The sequence below is a fragment of the Nomascus leucogenys genome, chromosome 10 (assembly GCF_006542625.1).
Source record: "Nomascus leucogenys isolate Asia chromosome 10, Asia_NLE_v1, whole genome shotgun sequence".
Taxonomy (NCBI): Eukaryota; Metazoa; Chordata; class Mammalia; order Primates; family Hylobatidae; genus Nomascus; species Nomascus leucogenys.
In genome coordinates, this window is record NC_044390.1 from 17,684,599 (window position 1) to 17,697,100 (window position 12,502).

The 12,502-nt window shown below is 38.4% G+C and overlaps 1 pseudogene; it reads right to left on the reverse strand.

The window, feature by feature from the left end:
* Positions 1-1,122: 1,122 nt before the first annotated feature.
* Positions 1,123-7,048, reverse strand: LOC100586221 (annotated as a pseudogene).
* Positions 7,049-12,502: the final 5,454 nt, after the last annotated feature.

Consider the following 12,502-nt stretch of genomic DNA (forward strand, 5'->3'; position numbering starts at 1 on the left):
ATCACTTGAACCTGGGAGGCAGAGGTTGCAGTGAGCTGAGATCGTGCCACTGCACTCCAGCCTGGGTGACAGAGTGAGACTCTCTCAAAAAAAAAAAATAAAAAAAAAATTGGTATAAATTTCCCCAGATGCATTTGTTCTTAACCAGAAACAATTTTGCTCCCCTAGGGAATATTTGGCAATGTTTGGAAACATTTTGATTGTCTCAATTATGGGAGTGTTACTGGCATCTAGTGGCTAAAGGTTGCTGTTAAACATCCTACAATGCACAGGACAGACCCCATCCCCCACAACAGAGTTGTCCAGTCTCAAATATCAATACCACTAAAGTTGAAAACCCCTGTCACAAAGTGTTAAACAATAAAAAACTATAAGGTAAGTATTATTAGGCCTGGGATGATCATATTTTTATAAACACTGAGCCTGGTAAACAAACTACAGGAGAGAGAGAACCTTCCTAATGTTCCCCTTTTATAGTTGCAAGTTTTACTCCTTTTGGAGTGGTTCTTGGTTTCAGAATGTTGTTTTTACTCTTTACACTTAGGTGTTAATACTTATGGACACACTCATATGTCCTTTCTTTGTCAGAAATTCCTGTGTCAGCGTTCTACAATGTGTCTGTGGCCTTAGGTTCTTAGAGAGAATGTCAGACAGGTTGGGCTTTTCTCCTCATTCCTAAGGATTGAAGTCATAGTTAAGAAAACCAACATTACAGCTTGAAATCACTTTTCTCCATGTGAATACAACTTATGAAATCCGACCATTATTCTTTTCTATAATGTACTATTACAGTAGAAGAGGGGCTACTCAACCAATCAGATGAGATTAAAAACAGGAAGAACAAAGAACAGAGTGCATAGAGCATGTGTCCAGAGCAATCAAGACTAACTTTTGAACCTCTCCAACTCTGCACCTTTCTAGTTGAGTGACCTTGGGCAAGTGACCCAGCCTGTCTCATCATCTAAGTAAGGAGGATAATGAGGTGTCTGTTTTATCGTTCAGCTGCATGTGAACTGCTCAGTACAGTGTCTGGTATGTAGGAAACTTTCAATTTTTTTTTTACTCACGCTGTATTAACTTTAATTAAGTACTAAGATCTCTCTAACATGTCTAGAGACCATTTCACCCACTGCTCTGTTTGGCCATCAGTTTTGTCTCTCTTCAGCAATGGCGAGGTGGACACCCTTTCGTTGGGGAAGAGAAATCCATGGTTTGTTGCCTTGTCAAAAACAAAAATATTCGAGAACTGGGTGGCAAAGCTGTTTCCGTTGGCATCTTTCACATTCACCACATCAAAAGATCTAGAATGTTTCTCTCTGTTCATGATCACGCCAATTCTTCCCAAGGTAGCATCTCCAGTCACAGGATACCAGTGTCAACAAGTTACCAGTGTTGAACTTGATGCAATCTGTAATCTTGCCAGTCTCCAAATCAATTTGAATGGTGTCATTTACCTTGATGAGTGGATCTGAGTAGCAGATGGTATGAGCATCATGAATCACCAGATGAGGGATTCCTTTTGTGACCACAGATATTTTTCTCACTTTGCACAACTTGTACTTGGCCTCCTCAGGTGTGGTATGATGAACACCAAAGTGACCTTTGGTGTCATACAACAGACAAAATTTCTCTTCAGTCTTATCAATGCTGATGACGTTCATGAATCCAGCAGGATAGGTTATATCAGTTCAGACCTTGCCATTGATCTTAATAAACCACTGCATGCAAATCTTTCTTTTTTTTCCAACTTTTATTTCAGTTCAGGGGTACATGGGCAGGATGTGCAGGTTTGTTACATAGGTAAGCGTGTGCCATGGTGATTTGCTGTACAGATCATCTCATCACCTAAGTATTAAGCCAGCATCCATTAGCTATTCTTCCTGAAGCTCTCCTTTCTCTCATCCTGCAACTTCCAACAGGCTCCAGTGTGTGTCCATGTGTTCTCATCATTCAACTCCCACTTATAAGTGAGAACATGCAGTGTTTGGTTTTCTGTTTCTGCATTAGTTTGCTGAGAATGATGGCTTCCAGTGCCATCCATGCCCCTGCAAAAGACATGATCTCATTCCTTTTTATGGCTGCATAGTATTCCATGGTGTATATGTACGATATTTTCTTTATCCAGTCGATTATTGATGGGCATTTAGGTTGATTCCATGCCTTTACTATTGTGAATAGTCCTGCAATGAACATATGTGTTAATGTACCTTTATAATAGAATGATTAATATTCCTTTGGGTATATATCCAGTAATGGGATTGCTGCATCAAGTGGTATTTCTGCCTCTAGGTCTTTGAGGAATCACGACACTGTCTTCCACAATGGTTGAACTAATTTATATTCCCACCAACAGTGTAAATGTGTTCCTTTTTCCCCACAACCTTGCCAGCATCTGTTGTTTTTTGACTTTTTAATTAGCCATTCTGACTGCTGTGAGATGGTATCTCATTGTGGTTTTGATTTCTATTTCTTTGATGATCAGTGATGTTGAGGTTTTTTTCATATGTTTGTTGGCCACATGTATGTCTTCTTTTGAGAAGTGTCTCTTCATGTCCTTTCCTCACTTTTTAATGGGGTTGTTTCTTTTTCTTGTCAATTTAAGTATTTTATAATACTTTAAGTTCTAGGGTACATGTGCAAAATGTGCAGGTTTGTTACATATGTATACATGTGCCGTGTTGGTTTGCTGCCCCCATTAACTCATCATTTACATTACGTATTTCTCCTAAAGCTATCCCTCCCCAGCCCCCCACCCCACAACAGTCCCCAGTGTGTAGTGTTCCCCACTGTGTGTCCAAATGTTCTCATTGTTCATTTCCCACCTATGAGTGAGAACATGCAGTGTTTGGTTTTCTGTCCTTGCGATAGTTTGCTGAGAATGATGGTTTCCAGCTTTATCCATGTCCCTACAAAGGAAATAAACTCATCCTTTTTTATGGCTGCAGAGTATTCCATGGTGTATATATGCCATATTTTCTTTATCCAGTCTATCATTGATGGACATTTGGGTTGGTTCCAAGTCTTTGCTATTGTGAATAGTGCCACAATAAACAGACGTGTACATGTGTCTTCATAGTGGCATGATTTATAATCGTTTGGGTATATATCCATTAATGGGATCGCTGTGACAAATGGTATTTCCAGTTCTATATCCTTGAGGAATCGCCACACTGTCTTCCACAATGGTTGAACTAGTTTACAGTCCTATGTAAAAGTGTTCCTATTTCTCCACATCCTCTCCAGCACCTGTTGTTTCTTGACTTTTTAATGATCACCATTCTAACTGGTGTGAGATGGTATCTCATTGTGGTTTTGATTTGTATTTATCTGATGGCCAGTGATGATGAGCATTTTTTCATTTGTCTGTTGGCTGCATAAATGTCTTCTTTTGAAAAATGTCTCTTCATATCTTTTGCCCACTTTTTGATGGGGTCGTTTGATTTTTTATTGTAAAGTTGTTTAAGTTCTTTGTAGATACTGGATATTAGCCCTTTATCAGTTGGGTAGATTGCAAAAATTTTCTCCCATTCTATATGTTGCCTGTTCACTCTGATGGTAGTTTCTTTTGCCGTGCAGAAGCTCTTCAGTGTAATTAGATCCCATTTGTCTATTTTGGCTTTTGTTGCCATTGCTTTTTGTGTTTCAGACATGAAGTCCTTGCCCATGCCTATGTCCTGAATAGTATTGCCTAGGTTTTCTTCTAGGGTTTTTATGGTTTTAGATCTAACCTTTAAGTCTTTAATCCACCTTGAATTAATCTTTGTATAAGGTGTAAGGAAGGGATCCAGTTTCAGCTTTCTACATATGGCTAGCCAGTTTCCCCAGCACCATTTATTAAATAGGGAATCCTTTCCTCACTTCTTGTTTTTGTCTGGTTTGTCAAAGATCAGATGGTTTTAAATTTGTGGTGTTATTTCTGAGGCCTCTGTTCTGTTCCATTGGTCTATATCTCTGTTTTGGTACCAGTACCATGCTGTTTTGGTTACTGCAGCCTTGTAGTATAGTTTGAAGTCAGGTAGCAGGATACCTCCAGCTTTGTTTTTTTTGCTTAGGATTGTCTTGGCAATGTGGGCTATTTTGGTTCCATATGAACTTTAAAGTAGTTTTTTCCAATTCTGTGAAGAAAGTCTTTGATAGTTTGATGGGGATGGCATTGAATCTGTAGATTACCTTGGGCAGTATGGGCATTTTCACGATATTGATTCTTCCTATTCATGAGCCTGGAATGATCTTCCATTTGTTTGTGTCCTCTTTTATTTCATTCCAGTGGTTTGTAGTTCTCCTTGAGGAGGTCCTACACATCCCTTGTAAGTTGGATTCCTAGGTATTTTATTCTCTTTGAAGCAATTGTGAATGGGAGTTCACTCATGATTTGGCTCTCTGTTTGTCTGTTATTGGTGTATATGAATGCTCGTGACTTTTGCACATTGATTTTGTACCTGAGACTTTGCTGAAATTGCTTATTAGCTTAAGGAGATTTTGGGCTGAGATGATGGGGTTTTCTAAATATACAATCATGTCATCTGCAAACAGGGACAATTTGACTTCCTCTTTTCCTAATTGAATATTCTTTATTTCTTTCTCTTGCCTGATTGCCCTGGCCAGAACTTCCAACACTATGTTGAATAGGAGTGGTGAGAGAGGGCATCCCTGTCTTGTGCCCGTTTTCAGAGGGAATGCTTCCAGTTTTTGCCCATTCAGTATGATACTGGCTGTGGGTTTGTCATAAATAGCTCTTACTATTTTGAGATATGTTCCATCAAGACCTAGTTTATTGAGAGTTTTTAAACATGAAGGGCTATTGAATTTTGTCGAAGGCCTTTTCTGCATTTATTGAGATAATCATGTGGTTTTTGTCTTTGGTTCTGTTTATGTGATGGATTACGTTTATTCATTTGCATATGTTGAACCAGCCTTGCATCCCACGTATGAAGTAAACTTGATCTTGGTGGATAAGCTTTTTGCTGTGCTGCTGGATTCGGTTTGCCAGTATTTTATTGCGGATTTTTGCATCAATGTTCATCAGGGATATTAGTCTAAAATTCTCTTTTTTTATTGTGTCTCTGTCAGCTTTGGTATCAGGATGATGCCAGCCTCATAAAATGAGTTAGGGAGGATTCCCTCTTCTACTGATTGGAATAGTTTCAGAAGGAATGGTACCAGCTCCTCTTTGTACCTCTAGGTAGAATTTGGCTGTGAATCCATCTGGTCCTGGACTTTTTTTGGTTGGTAGGCTATTAATTATTGCCTCAATTTCAGAGCCTGGTATTGGTCTCTTCAGCAATTCAACTTCTTCCTGGCTTAGTCTTGGGAGGGTGTATGTGTCCAGCAATTTATCCATTTGTTCTAGATTTTCTGGTTTATTTTTGTAGAGGTGTTTATAGTATTCTCTGATGGTTGTTTGTATTTCTGTGGGATCAGTGGTGATATCCCCTTTATCATTTTTTATTGTGGCTATTTGATTCTTCTCTTTTTTCTTCTTTATTAGTCTTGCTAGTCTAGTGGTCTATTTTGTTAATCTTTTCAAAAAACCAGCTCCTGTATTCACTGATTTTTGGAAGGGTTTTTTTTGTGTGTGTCTCTATTGCCTTCAGTTCTGCTCTGATCTTAGTTATTTCTTGCCTTCTGCTAGCTTTTGAATTTGTTTGCTCTTGCTTCTCTAATTTTTTTAATTGTGAAGTTAGGGTGTCGATTTTAGATCTTTTCTGCTTTCTGTTGTGGGCATTTAGTGCTATAAATTTCCCTCTACATACTGCTTTAAATGTATCCCAGAGATACTGGTACGTTGTGTCTTTGTTCTCACTGGTTTCAAAGAACATCTTTATTTCTGCTTTCATTTCTTTTTTTTTTTTTTTTTTTTTGACAGAGTCTCACTCTGTCACCCAGGCTGGAGTGCAGTGGCACAATCTCTGCTCACTCACTGCAAGCTCCGCCTCCCGGGTTTACACCATTCTCCTGCCTCAGCCTCCCAAGTAGCTGGGACTACACACCCAGCTAATTGTTTTTGTATTTTCAGTAGAGACAGCATTTCACCACGTTAGCCAGGATGGTCTTGATCTCCTGACCTCGTAATCCACCTGCCTAGGCCTCCCAAAGTGCTGGGATTACAGGCATGAGCTAATGCGCTCAGCCTCATTTCATTATTTACCCAGTAGTCATTCAGGAGCAGGTTGTTCAGTTTCCATGTAGTTGTGCAATTTTGAGTGAGTTTCTTAATCCTGAGTTCTAATTTGATTGCACTGTGGTCTGAAAGACAGTTTGTTGTGATTTCTGTTCTTTTAAATTTGCTGAGGAGTACTTTACTTCCAACTATGTGGTCAATTTTGGAATAAGTGTGAGGTGGTGCTGAGTAGAATGTATGTTCTGTTGATTTAGGGTGGAGAGTTCTGTAGATGTTTATTAGGTCTGCTTGGTGCAGAGCTGAGTTCAAGTCCTGGATATCCTTGTTAACCTTCTGTCTTGTTGATCTGTCTAATACTAACAGTGGGGTGTTAAAGTCTCCCATTATTATTGTGTGGGAATCTCAGTCTCCTTTTAGGTCTCTAAGGACTTGCTTTATGAATCTGGGTACTCCTGTATTAGATGCATATATATTTAGGATAGTTAGCTCTTCTTGTTGAACTGATCCCTTTACCATTATGTAATGGCCTTCTTTGTCTCTTTTGTTCTTTGTTGGCTTAAAGTCTGTTTTATCGGAGACTAGGATTGCAACCCCTGCTTTTTTTTTGCTTTCCATTTTCTTGGTAGATCTTCCTTTATCCCTTTATTTTGAGTCTACATGTGTCTCTGTATGTGAGACAGGTCTCTTGAATGCAGCACACTGATGGGTCTTGACTCTGTATCCAATTTGCCAATCTGTGTCTTTTAACTGGAGCATTGTCAGGGTATATGTAAGTCTCTTCCTTAGGAAAAGTGATGATGGGGAGAGACTGTTCCAGCTTATGGGGACTAGTAAATGGATAAGAAGCAAATACACCAGTCAGTTTATCCAGAATCCCATGGTTGGAGCTGCAACCAACATTAGATGCTTCTTGGGACCATAAGCCATGGTTGCTGTAGGCATAGAAAGAGTCAATAAATGTTAACTACCATTATCTCTTTTTTTTCCATTTATTTATTTACCAACTATTATTGGGTTTCTATTATATGTCAATTCCTTTGCTAGAAACTGGGGATTTAATGGTAAGCCAAAACAAACAGGTTCCTGCTTTTATGAAGCTTATTGTTGAGGAGGTGTGAAAGGCACAAATTAAATAACCACAAAATATATTGCATGTTTGTGGTTGTCATAAAGAAAGCTACATGGAGCTATAATATATAACTGAGGGATTTGATCCCTTCTGGATCTCAAGGGGTCCGTGGAAGATGCTACTCATGTGCTGAGAAACTTTTTGGATTTTTGCCTTGTGATAGCTCTTCCTTCACCTTGAACATTAAAAAATAGTCACCATTGTTCCTGGAGTTAGGTACTATAGGTTCCAACTGTTACATCTTAAAAAATAACTTGTACATGTTACAACAAAAGGATAAAAGAAATGAGTCATCTTCTTTTAAATTTCTGTATCTCCCTCTGGTCAGAATTTACCTTTGCTATTTTCTAGTTTTTTATTTTTCCATTAGAGAATATAAACTATGCCACTGCCTTACAGTGCCTCGAGTATTAAAAAGAGGTTGTTCATGGATCTTATTGAGGTAGAGGATCAACAGGACTTATTTCTTAATTCCAACAGGATGAAGTGAAGAAACTGGCAAGAACTAGCAGATGGCAATGAAAGATATCCATAGCTGCCCTTATTGTCCATTAGCATAAGACACTCCCACCCAATGCCATGCCAGTTTACAAATGCCATGGCATTTGTAACATAGAAGTTACCACTCCTTTCCATGGCAATGACTGAGAAGTTATTTCCCCTTTCCTAAAAAGTTATAAATAACCCACCCATCAATTTGCATTAGCTTGCCCCTTAATTTGCATGTAACTGAAAGTAGGTATCAGTGGGTATAAATACAGTTGCCAACAGCCCATATGTTGCCAATTCTGGGCGCACTGCCTGTGAGTTAGCCCCACTCTGCAAAGAACAGTAGCATTCAAAAAAGATTGCTGTTTAATAGCACTGGCTTGCCCTTGAATTCTTTCCTAGGCAAAGCTAAGTACCATCCTGAGTTAAGCCCCACTTTTGAGACTTGCTTGTCCTGCATCATTATACCCACTTATCAACCTGTTTATAAAAGATAGAGTCAGGTTTTAGAAGAACTGAGGATATATTTTTTATTTGAATGCAGCTGCCATGTGATAGCTGTAGAAAATGACTATTTAGCAATAGTCATCTCTCCTTTTTCTAAGGTGAATAAGGTTGGGGAGAAGTTTGCACTCCTCAGCCATTTAAATAAATGAGGAAACCTCATTAGCAGAGGGCTAAGCAAACAGTGAAATAAATATATGATTGTTACTTAATATTATATTTGATATAAAATAGAGACTTCTCAAGAAATCCTTGCCCTGACCTTTCTTAATGGTCTGATTTTTTTTTTATACTTTCAGAAAAGAATCAATCCATGTCTGGGGCCTGTGGCAGGGACTGTTAGCTGTCCTCTGAAATCGATTTCCCCTTTCTTTCTTAGAATAAAGCTAGACTACATTTAATAGCCTCTTTTGCAGTTAGGTGAAGCCATGTGACTAAGCTTGAGGCCAAGGAAGTGACCAGAGTGATGGATGTATTTCTAGGCCTGGCACATAAAATACCTCAAATTGCTCTTCCATGCTTTCTCTGCTTTTTGGCTGAACAGGATCACAAGCCCCAGGGTGAATCTGGAAGCCACATATTTTGAAGATGGGAGAGCCTTCATAAGTCTGAGTCCTCAAATAAATATATGGAGCAGACCTTTCCTCCCCATTCCAACAGGAAACACCTCTCTGAGACTTTTATGAGAGAAAGAAATGTATTTCCTGTTCCTAAAACTATTAAATTTGGGGAACCTCTTTGTGAACTGTGGCACAATTGCACTACTTAATATAGAGCCTGATGAAAACAAAGGACACATTCATGATTATGGTATTATGTCAAAATACTGGTGAAGTCACAGTATTCTCTCAGAGGAAATGATGTTTGAGTTCTTAATAATTATTATTATTGCTATTGATATAGTAGTTCTGAAATATTTATGTGCTCACACAGAGTACTGCGTTGCCAAATTAGATTCAAAGGACTCAGAGATCTTACCTGGTATCAATATTTGCTACAAAATTATGAAGATGAAGGCCCAGAAAAGGCTCAGAGAAAGCAGAGAGAGGTTTGGAACATCAAGTGTGTTTCTCAGAATCCTTCCTTTCCACCTTGGACATTCTCCCTGGCCCAGAACAGGTGAGGTCTTTAAGTGTGGTTAACTGTCTCCTCACATGGTGGCGAGTGCTGCAATTACAAAACAGCTTTTCTCTCTACCCCAGGGAATTGCATAGCTTACATGACATCCCTCAGGGAGTTATGTCTCCTAGAACCTGGGTCCTATTTACTGTAGTTAATCAATCCAGTGATATCAGGGATATTAATGAAATGTAAGGGCATTTCAGGGATAAAATCTCTTCTTTCTAATATATGTTAATGGTCTATTTACCCAGAGGTTCATTTGATAAAAGGTTTAAACTGACTGGGTCCCCTGTTTCTTCCCTTTTCCTCAGGAGTATTTCCTCATGAAGGAGGTGAATGTATCCCATCCCAGCTCTTTTAATTCCTTCTTTGCTCTTTTATAACTCTATTATGAGGAAAATGGATAGATCAAAGGTATTTTATATGCATCACCACTGACTAATCTGGACAAGGCTAAAAGAAAATGCATTTCAGCAGCCTTGTATTTATTAAGCATTCAACTTTGCACTAAGGAAATTAGGGACCACTGGATTGGATCAGGACCTATGTCTTGTGACTCTGTGTCCAAAATTATTTTATTTAATCCTAACTGTCTTCCCAGTCAATGAAGTGCAGTCCTCTGGCTACACATTGACTATACTTTTCTGAGAGTCATCTACTTCTGCTGATCATATGTTTGTAACAAAAGGTAGTGTGGTGATAAGTAAAACAAACAGAAAAATTATTTTAATTCCTCCTTGAAATTCCAGTCTTAAATTTTGGTGTGGTAGTCTCTACATTTGGCTTTGTGGGAAAAATAAAAGACCAAAGAAAGAATTCTTGAAAGAGTTAAAAAATTAGAGTAAAGGTTGGGTGCAGTCATTGATGCCTGTAATCCCAGCACTTTGGGAGGCTGAGGCGGGTGGATCATTTGAGGTCAGAAGTTCGAGACCAGCCTGACCAACATGGTGAAACTCTGTCTCTACTAAAATACAAAAAATAGAATGGTGTGGTGGTGGGTGCCTGTAATCTCAGCTACCCTGAAGGCTGAGGCAGGAGAATCACTTGAACCGAGGAGGCAGAAGTTGCAGTGCACCAAGATCGTGCCACTACTCTCCAGCCTGGGAGACAGAGCAAGACTCCCTGTCAAAGAAAAAAAAAGAAAAAAAAAAATAGAGCAGAGGGAATTGGGAAATTTATTTTATTCCGCTCACTCCAACTTCAACTCAACTACTTTCCGGACTCATTATCTTATTGTTTAACAAACTGATGTCCATAAGAGCTGAAACTGAACATGGAATTAAGCTGCAGAGCCTACATTCATTGATTTGTCTACCAATATTAATAATCAAAAACAATAGGAGTGTGTGTGTGTGTACCACATCCAAGTAAATTTTTTAAATTTGTGAAAAACAAAAGTAATTATAATAAGATAATATTGCATGATTAAAAAATATTAAAAAAGTACAATCTTAGATTAAGTTAGCATAAATGTGCATGACATTGTCTCCAAATTTTCTACACTGTGAAATTTTTGAGGACAACAGTCTGTCTGACTTAATTATTTTTATATCCCGAATGGCTAGCACAATACCCGGCTTTTAATAATTTTCTGTGGTAACAGAATCTTCCAGCACTTGGTGTATATTCACGTAGGTTGTCTTTTATATGAGCAGATACAAGCTAGCCAATAGCCCACTGTGTTCATTCACAATACATGCAAAGGGGCACTGGCTCAGTAAACTTTTAAATCGCTTACTTAGCTGGAAGTTTTGTTGATTTTTCCCTAACGTTCTTGGTATAAATGAGCACTTTGAGTTTCTGAAAGTATTACCTTATAGCCTTTTTAAATCTAATAATAAAATCAATGAAATTTCTTACATTTGCATAGTATATTATATTATAAAAGGGTTTTATCATCCAATTTCTCATTTAATTTTGACAACCAGTTGAATTAGGGATATCATTCTTATTTTAGATGCTAGCAAAACACAGTTTGGATATGTCAGTCGAGTACTGACATCTAAATCCTGTGGATATAAATCTACTGGATGAAGTTCTGGCACTGATATACAAGCTTTATTCATTATTTTAAATAAGCTACACACAAAGGTGATTTCATTGTTAAAATTAATATTAAAAGTTACACTTGCTTGGCTGGGTGCAGTGGCTCATGCCTGTAATCCTAGGACTTTGGGAGGCTGCAGTGGGTGATCACCTGAGGTCAGGAGTTCGAGACCAGCCTGGCCTACATGGTGAAACCCTGTCCCTACTAAAAACACAAAAATTAGCCAGGCATGGTGGCAGGTGCCTGTGGTCCCAACTACTTGGGAGGCTGAGACAGGAGAATCACTTGAACCTGGGAGGCAGAGGTTGCAGTGAGCCGAGATTGTGCCACTGCACTCCAGCCTGGGCAAGAAAGAGCAAAAACTCTGTCTCAAAAAAAAAAGTTACACTTGCTTGTTGTAATAGAAATTATAAACATAAAAAAGTTATTCATAATCTCACAGATTAGAATGATTGCTAACATGTTTATATATTTCCTTCCAGTATGATTTCTATTCATATGTCTAGCTTTTTTCAGTAAAGATCATAAAATATATTCAATTTTGTCTTCGGTCTTTTCATTTCTGTGTCAGCCCAGTTTGGTACATTTGACTAGAACTTTCTGGGCAATTAGGTTTTATTTCTATGGGGACTAGAATAATAATGTCTAGGGTAGACAATAATGTCTAGGGTAGGGTAGAAAGTGTTTTGCATTTCAGAATTTAATTACTATAACTATATAGTGTAGTTTATTACATGTCAGGCATTATTCTAAGAGTTTCACATGATTAATTCATTTAATCCTCACATTGATTCTATAAGGTAGGTGCTACTACAATTCACCATTTTGCACATGCAAAAACAGGCACAGAGAGATTACGGCTTTCCAAAGTCACACAGCTAGTAAGTTAAAGGGTTGGAAATTGAATTTGAGCTGTCTGAACCTTGAGTTCACGTTAAGTACTACACCCAACTACTTCTCAGAGGCCCAACTCTTCTCTGGGTGGGTGTTCTGAGAAAGCAAATTCTGTAATTGTGTGGATGCTTAAAAAACTTAGCACTATAAAGCTTTTGCTCCTTAAGTGAGGGTCACCTGTGGCTCAGCTCAAAAT